The sequence below is a fragment of the Pteropus alecto genome, unplaced genomic scaffold, assembly GCF_000325575.1.
Source record: "Pteropus alecto unplaced genomic scaffold, ASM32557v1 scaffold95, whole genome shotgun sequence".
Classification (NCBI taxonomy): Eukaryota; Metazoa; Chordata; class Mammalia; order Chiroptera; family Pteropodidae; genus Pteropus; species Pteropus alecto.
The window spans coordinates 7491398-7501048 of NW_006441071.1; the positions used below are offsets into that span (position 1 = coordinate 7491398).

The 9651-nt window shown below is 33.1% G+C and overlaps 1 pseudogene; it reads left to right on the plus strand.

The window, feature by feature from the left end:
- Nucleotides 1-7350: 7350 nt before the first annotated feature.
- On the plus strand, nucleotides 7351-7467 carry LOC112485128 (annotated as a pseudogene).
- The last annotated feature ends 2184 nt before the right edge of the window (nucleotides 7468-9651 follow it).

Below are 9651 nucleotides of genomic sequence, written 5' to 3' on the forward strand. Positions count from 1 at the left end.
GCCCCAGATATGTGAAGTATCTTATCTGGTATCACTTTACAGTCTGAGAATAAAAATTGACTTTTGAGAGTTGACTGTAAGAAAGTCCAATTCTTTATTAGAAGTCAGCTTTCATTGTAATTAACCAAGTATGTTGGAGAAATTTTATGAAAATATGTATGGTTGAAATTTACACCTTCTACTGTGTCAAATTTTGATAAATGATAATTTGACTATGTCACTTCTGTTTTGTTTATAAGGGTCTATGTTTTGTATATTACCATGGAGTGTGAATTTTCCCTTTATAGTTTTTTTGAAATAATGTCCCATTTTTCAATCCGTTCTTGGGTGCTTGCCAACAAATATGTGTATCTCTATCTAAACAGCTAATGAAATGTCAGGTTTAAATTAGCTATTGTGTGATTCTGTGAGTTTATAAAAGATGGCTTTTTTTTTGTCAGAGTTATCAGCATGAAAATACTTCCAAATAAAACCAAATTTGAATAGTACCATATAAAGAGAAAATAATAACCTTCATGGCTTTGACCTGCCACTCAGATAGATATATCTTGAGACTAAAGAAAGATTAGAAAGAAACAAATAGAAAAAAGGAGAAATACTTCTAGATGAATCATATGCATATATAAATGTATATATGGAGAATTTCTAGACATTTTACTAATGTATTACACAAAAGAATACATACATAATAAGATTATACTGTATATAACCCTAGTTATTTAAGAGATAGACTAGGATATGTGGGGATTGTTATATACATATTACTATATTATTAATGATCCCACTTTTTAGATTATGTTCTCTATTTGTAACTTAAAATAATTGCTATTTTTATTTTAATATTTCACTGTAGATATTGTCTTGCAGACCAATTCAAATACTAGAAGAGGAGATGTTATAATCAACTAGCTCATTTACATGAGAGTTTCAAAGCTCTCATAATGTCTGGTCTTCTTACTTTTCCCATTATAAAAGTAAGTCTTGAAAAAATCTAAAGATTATAAATTTTATTTTTAAAAAAACAAGGTTTTATTTCCAGTTTTTCTAAATACTGCTTGTGAGACCTTGAACACATTATTTTCTCTCTGGGAACTATAGTTGCTTCATCTATAAATAATATTTCATCATTTTTGGAGAATTGAGCACAATAGACTGTTAATTTCGGTAAAGATGTTCAGTAGTTTTACTCAATGGAATAAATGAAAAAATCTATTCTCCACTACTCAGTGCTGTCATAGGCACTGATTGCCTTTAAATATCTTCAAAATTGTGGCAACTTATTCTATAAAATATATGTCACACTACTTTTGAAAATCTAAAACCAAAAGTTGTGATTTAGTTTTCTATATCAAAAAGATGTTTCCCCTATTTAGTGTCATTTTGGCATGTCTAATCAACCACTTTCCTTCTACTTAAGGTTCTTAAATTATTAATTCAGAGTACAAGAAGGACTGAAATTTCAGCAGATGGTTCAGCCCTAGAGTTTCATCTCAGTGTGAGATTTTTAGGTATAGTTGTTTGCTCCATATTTAGACAGAATAATTTAAATAAGGGAAGAGTAATGTGATTGGAGTGATTCTAAGAAGCAATTATAAAATGCATTGAGCAGAGGAATACTTGATAATTGTCAGAATTCGTAATTAAAATCAATGAACTAATGAGAATGTAAAACATAAAACCTATAAATTGTCTGACTTACTAAAAATCAGATGCTGGTATGTGATAATTTTCCAGAGTTATCATATCATAATTTCTGATCAATACCTAGAGAAAAGAATAAGGAATGAGTTGATTTGGTCTTTGTAGTTGCAGCTGTGTAATGTAACCAAAATGGATTTATCAATAGTAAGGTTATATTTAAGAATCAAAAAGTTGTTAAAATTTTTAACACATAAAATAGGTAGATAGATAAATAGATACTGGATATTGAAATAGAAAAAGAGAGATTTTATCATACACTTACATTGACCCCTATCACCAATCATAAAAGTACATTCCTGAAAATATATCGAAAATTTTGTCTGAAATTTAATAATAGATTTTTATTTATAATAATGCTTCTCTTCCCACTGAGGCAAAAAATGAATTATAAAATATGTAATTATTTGTGTTGTAGGTGTGCTTCTTCTCTAGATCTAGGTCCCCGGCAACCTGGTATGCTGTGAGAACTTTCATAATTATCTTAATCAATCATTTTCCTTTCATGACAGGATCTGTCATTCATGTTCTGTTGCCCTGGAGAATGGCATCTCTTCCTTGTCCTTCTAGATAAAACTAGACAAGTAACAAAGACCACCATAATGGCTTTTTTTTTTTTAATTAATATTCATGTTCTGTTGCCCTGGAGAATGGCATCTCTTCCTTGTCCTCTAGATAAAACTAGACAAGGAAAAAAAAACCACCATAATGGCTTTTTTTTTTTTAATTAAAGCACATTCACATGAAAATTGGGAGCTTTATTAAGGTCTCAATTACATGCAATATATTAGCACATTCTACTATCATACAATTACTCTACTCTCAACTTCCAATGAAAAAAAGAAGATCCAAATAAGAGAAAGTCTATGTGTTTGAAATGGCTTCAAACTGAGGCCAGCCCCAAAATTCTTCTAAACTATAGGCCAGGAAAGAGTCTTCCACAAGAACTGGAAACAATGCAGGTGAGAGTTGGTACTTTACTCCAGCAGCACAGCTACATTAATGTCATCATTATTCACCTGATACATTAACAACTGTATCTGTACTATATAGGTTATTTGAGGGGTCAGAGTATTAAGTGTGAACAAATGAGCTCTATAAAAAAATCAAAAGTTTATTGTTTGAGTGAAGACAGTTGCAAAAAATCTAATGAAGTGAATGTTCAGAATGTGTTTATGAGTAACATGTCAACTCCTTCTTTTCACAGAGTAGTGTAATTATTTTCTTTTGAATCCTACTTTTGGAAATAATTTGTTTTGCATTTAGAAAATTATGGGTATCTTTATCACCTAACTCGTTTCTTCTGCATATTTTCTTTTTTCTCTTTTCTAAAAGGCATCATTTCTCATGTTCTTCTTATATTGTCTAGACTATTGCAATCTCACTAAAATACGACTTATTTTGTTTGCTTTCATAGCATTCTGTAAAAAGAGTGGGCTTAATAAAAATGATTGTGGCCTTGTTGATGTTTTGTCTGGTCTTATAGAATTGCATTGAGATAGATCCCCTGTGGTGTAATGTTATTTTTTAGTACACATATGTATAGTGACTGGGTTAGACTTTTCATTCCAGGATTACAACTACAACTTTGGTCATACTGAGTAATGATGAGGGTTTCGCATTACTCTTTATTAATAAAAAGCACATCTATGCAATGGAGAAGAATTTGAATATTGGTCTTTTAGTAAAGTTCATGTGGTAAGTTCCTTGGCATTACTTTTTTTGTTATTTTATACATAAATAAAATTTATTTTGTTTGGTTTTTATGTTACAAAAAAATTAACCCTAAGCATTATTTTGAGGGTACACTGCATGCAGATTTGTGTACAGTCTGTATATGGGAGTGCCTAAGACAAGAATACAGTAAGAATGATTTTTTTTTTAGTGTTCTTAAATTTCAATAAACAACAACAACAAAAAGAATTACATTGAACATTATATACATCATTTTTTCTTTCATAACCCATTGTAGTTTGTTTTTTAATTTTGTATTTTTGGAGTCTCCACATTGCTGGTAGGGGGGAGGTGCATAGAAAAGCAATAGGCAAATATACTTTAGAAAGTTAATTTCATTATAAAATTTTAACTAGTTGTCTTTGAAATGCAATTTTCTTGAAAACTCTGATTATATATACTCATCTCATAAAAGTAACTTAATTTTGTTTAAGTCAAACTTAAAACATTTCCTTTCTGATCTCCTTTCCCACCTCCCCCAAATATGAGAAAATGATAAAGACAAAAGAGATATTTTTGTTTATATTCTAAGTGTGAGAAAAAAAGAATGAAGGTAACGGGCACCAAATTTCCTCAATGGAGAAATTAAGATAAAAATTAAAGATTATGAGGAAGTACCTACATACACATATGCACACACACAGTCCAGAAGGGGAAAAAAAAAATGACACCAATAACTAGGTTTAGATACTTGCAGAGAAAACAGTTTGATAGCCTAGATATCACAGATCTGTAAGATGCTTCACAATGAAAGTTTTATTACATATTGGGCTAATGTAAGCTGTAAGGTGAAATGTTTAAAAATTATTTATTTAGAAAGAACTCACAATAACTATGCATTTAAAATAAAGAAACAGCTGTTTTCTATTATTCATAGTAATCAGAAGAATTCATTAACATAGCTGAAAATAGCAAAATTTTTTTTTTTGAACCACATTAAAACATCCTTAGTTTAGAAATTCTAGTTATTGGTCAGGGCTACTATCTCTTGCAATAATTTGCTAACAGCAAGTAGAATTAGATTATGAAGACATTGTAAAATATTGAACTCTTTTTAGACATCTCATGATAACAATTCAAAAATGAAGCATATATATTTACTGCAATATTAAAAAGCTATAAAGAAAGAGCCTGGTATATTAATTTATTCATAATAAATTATAATTTTCTATACAATTTTATGTTAAAATTCCCTAAATTAATTATCATGACTCATTGCCATTTATCATCTTACTCAGACTGAGTTGTGAAGTTTTACTATATAAAAATACATTCCATAGGTAAAAATTTAAGAATGGCACTCTTCCTCAATAATTTCAAATTATACGTATTAAGAGTTCTGGTCAAGATGGCGGAACTTGTTTCCTTTCATAATACATTAAAATTACAACTGAATTGGAGAACAATCTGAAGACTATTTGAACAGAAGTCCTATAAGGATATAAAGAAGAATCCATGAGAAGACTGGTAGGAGGGGTAGAGACGAGAAATAAACTGGTCCTTCACCTATATGTGATGGTTGAGCATTGGGTGGGATATCTCAGGAGCAGAACTACCCCCAGAAGAGCAAGGGGTCCAGTTTCACACTGTGCTCCCCAACCCAGGGTTCCAGTGCTGAAAGAAGAGTCCCCATAATATCTGGCTGTGAAAATCAGCGGGGAATCTGACCTTCCAGGTGAGTTGAAAAGCTGCTGGAAACCCAGACGTTCTCTTAAAAGCCTCGTGCATAGACTGACTTGCTTGCAGACACTCACCCTGGGCTCCGGCACAGGGATGGCAACTACGGAGGCTCCAGAGACTGAGTTATGCGAGGGCTGAAGGGACAGTCACCATTGTCCTTGTGTTGAGCCCTCATCCTGTATAGTCTACAGATGGGTGCCATCTTTCTATCTTGAGCCCTCCCCCGACAATGACAAAGCTGAATCCGCATTGGCCTGGTGAACACCACTCACCTGACCCTGGTGGCTCCCTCAGAAACCACCTAATTCAACTTGAGTACCACCCAAGACTCTTGCAGTGGCTGAGCCTTATGGGCAACTGGCATGTGATGGCGGGCCTTGGGATGCGCTGGACTCTGTGATGAACTTCTCCAGGTCCAGTACCAGTCTGGCCTCGCTCACATGGTTCTAGGTCCAGCACAGGCAATGACCAACCACAAATAACTTTATATCTTCTATCACATAGCCCTGGGTTAGTCACAAGCAGGGGCTGAAATTGGCCTGCATCAGAGCCCTTCCCAAGAGGCCCCAGAATCAACACACCTGGTGCCCGCTTCACACTGCAACAGAGCCCCGCCTAACTAGTCCTACAAATGACGCACCAAATGGATGGTCTCTGCAGGCACCGGAGTCTACTGGGGTCACTCTGGCTCCCTGAAGTCAGTCCCTGCACAACAGCTCATATGCTGTGGTCATTGAAAATCCTTACAGCTAGTCAGCCTGAGGGTCACTGACATGCTAAAAGCAATTAAGGCTCAATGATAACAGGAGGGCATACATAATCCACATAAGGGACACTCCTGGAGCCCCTGGCTCAGGTGATCAGGGAGAGTGCACCACTGGTCCCCACAGAACATCTACTACAGAAGGCCACTCTGCCAAGATTGGAAAATTTAGCATATTTGCCTAAAACAGAGAAACAAACACAGAGAGGCAGTCACAATGAGAAAACAAAGAAATATGTTCCAAATAAAAGAACAGAAGAAAACTCTAGAATAAGAACTTAATAAAATGGAAGCAAGCAACTTACTAGCACAGATTTCAAAACACTAGTTATAAAGATGCTTAATGAACTTAGAGGAAGAATAGATGAACTCAGTGAGAACTTCAACAAAGAAATAGAAAATATAAAAATTTAGATAGCAAATGTAAAAAAGAACTAGTCGCAAATGAAGAATACAATAACTGAAATGAAGAATACGCTAGAAAGAATCAAGAGTAGATTACAGGAAGCAGAGGATTGAATCAATGAGTTGGAAGACAAGGTAGCAGAAAACACCAAGTGGCAACAAGACCAAAAAAATGAGGATAATTTAAGGGACTTCTGGGACAACATCAATACAACGATATTCACATCAGAGAGGTACCAGAGGAGAAGAAAGAGAGCAAAGGATGGAAAACCTATTTGAAGAAATAATGGCTGAGAACCTCCCAAATCTGCTGAAGAAAATAAACATGCAAGCCCAGGAAGAACGGAGAGTCTCAAATAATATGAACCCAAAGAGGCCTACATCAAAGCACATCATAATTAAAATGGTAAAATTTAAAGACAAAGAGAGAATCTTAAAAGCATCAAGAAAAAAGCAGTTATTTACAAAGAATTTCTCATAAGACTGTCAACTTATTTCTCAACAAAAACTTTGCAGGCCAGGAGGGGTTGCCACAAAATACATAGTGAGGAAAAGCAAGCACCTAAAATCAAGACAACTGTTCCAACACAGTTATCATTTAAAATTGAAGGAGAGATAAAGATCTGTCCAGATAAGAAAAAGCTATAAAAGCTCTTCACCACCAAGCCAGTATTATAGGAATGTTGTAGGGACTTCTTTAAGAAGAAGGAAGAAAATAAAGAACATAAACATTAATAATAAAATGGCAATAACTATATACCTATCAATAATCACTTTAAATGTAAATGAATTAAATGCTCCAATTAAAAGACATAGGGTAGCTGAATGGATAACAAAAATGACCTATACATATGCAATCTAAAAGAGATCCACTTCAGATCAAAAGACACACACAGACTGAAAGTAAAGATATGGAAAAAGGTGTTTTGCAAATGAAAATGAAAAATAAAAAGCTGGGGTAGCAATACTTATGTCAGACAAAATAAACTTTAAAACAAAGTCTACAATAAGAGACATAAAAGGCCATTTCAAAATGATAAAGAGAGTAACTGAATAAAAGCATATAACCCACTTACGGCCATACCACCCTGATCAAGTCCAATCCCGTCTGATCTCAGAAGCTAAGCAGGGTTGGCCTGGTTAGTACTGGATGGGAGACCACCTAGGAAGACCAGGTGCTGGAAGTGTAAAAACATAAATAAAAATAAATAATGAATTGTAAGCTGACAAGGTCCTTGCAATCTGTGAGGTCAACCAAGGGTTGCCTCGCCTAAAAAAAAAAAAAAAAAGTATATAAACCTTGTGAACATTTATGCACGCAATATAGGATCACCTAAATATGAAAAGCAAATACTGATGAAAATAAATGGAGAAAGCAACAGTAATACATTCATATTAGGTGACTTTAACACCCTATTGACATAAGCAGATAGATCTTTCAGACAGAAAATTAATGAGAAAACAGCATTCTTAAATGATACATCAGATCGAATGAATTTAAATGATATATTTCAAGCATTTCACCCCAAACAGCAGGCTATACATTCTTCTCAAGTGTGCATGGAACATTTTCCAGGAAAAAGTACATGTTAGGCCACAAATCAAGTCACAATAAATATAAGAATATTAAAATCATATTAAATGTCTTCTCTGACCGCAATAATATTAAACTAGAGATAAATTACAAGGAAAAAACTAAAAAAACAAAATCAATGGAGGCTAAATAATATGCAACTAAACAATGAATGAATTAACAATTATATCAAGGAAAAAGGAAAAAAAAATTCAAAAGATACCTTAAGATAAATGAAAATGAAAACATCACAACTCAAAATCAATGAGATACAGTGAAAGCAATCCTAAGAGGAAAATTCATAGCAATACAGACCTACCTCAAGAAAGAAAAACATCTCAAATAAACAATTTAACCTTATACCTATAGAAACAAGGAAAAAAGGAAACAGCAAACAAAGCCTAAAGTAAATAGAAGTAAAGAAGTAATACATATTAGAGTAGAACTAAATGAAAAAGAGTCTTAAAAAAGTACAAAAAATCAATGAAACCAAGAGATGTTTTTTTTGAAAAGATAAACAAAATTGATAAACCTGTAACCAGACTCATCAAGAAAAAAAGAGAGAAGATCCAAATAAATAAAATCAGATGAAAAAGAAGTGACAACTGACACCTCAGAAATAAAAGGATTATGAAAAAATACCATGAGCAATTATACGCCAACAAATTGGACAATCTGGAAGAAAGACAATTTTCCAAGACTGAATCAAGAAGAAATAGAAAATCTAAACAGACCGATGACTACTAATGAAATTGAATCAGTAATCAAAAAACTCCCAACAAACAAAAGTCCCAGACCAAATCGCTTCACAGGTGGATTTTACCAAACATTCAAAGAATTAACACCTATCCTCAAACTATTCCAAAGAATTCAAGAGCAGGGAAGCCTCCTTAATTCTTTTTCTGAGGTCCTCATTAACCTGATTCCCAAACCAGACAAGGACATTACAATAAAAAGAAAATTATAGGTCAATATCCCTGATGAACATAAGATGTAAACGTCCTCAACAAAATATTAGCAAACTGACTTCAGTAATACATTAAAAAGATCATGATGATCAGGTGGGATTTACTCCTAGAATTCAAGGTTGGTTCAATATTTGCAAATCAATTAAAGTGATATGCCACATTAGCAAAATGGAGGATAAAAATTATACGATCATATTAATAGATGCAGAAAAAGCATTTGGCAAAATCCAGCATCTAATTATGATAAAAACTTTCTGCAAAGTGGGAAGAGAGGAAACATGCCTCAACATAATAAAAGTCATATACAACAAACCCACAGCTAACATCATATTCAATGGGGAAAATTTAAAAACCTCCTCTTTAAGATCAGGAACAAAACAAGGATGTCCACTTTCACCACTTTTATTCAACATGGTATTAGAAGTCTTAGCCATAGCAATAAGACAAGAAAAAAAAAAATAAAGGGTATCCAAATTGTAAAGGAAGAAGTAAAATTATCATTATTTGCAGATGACATACTATATATGGAGAACCTGAAATATTCCACCAAAAAACTATTAGAACTGATAAAGGAATTCAGTAAAGAAGCAGGATACAAAGTTAATATTCAGAAGTCAGTTATATTTCTATATACCAATAATAAACTGCCGGAAAGAGAAATTAAGAAAACAATCTCATTTATAATTGCATCAAAAAATAAAATACCTAGGAAAAAATTAACCAAGGAGGTAAAAGACCTGTAATCAGAAAATTATGACATTGAAGAAAGAAACTGAAGAAGATACAAATAAATGGAAGCATATCCTGTGTTCATGGATAAGAATTAATAT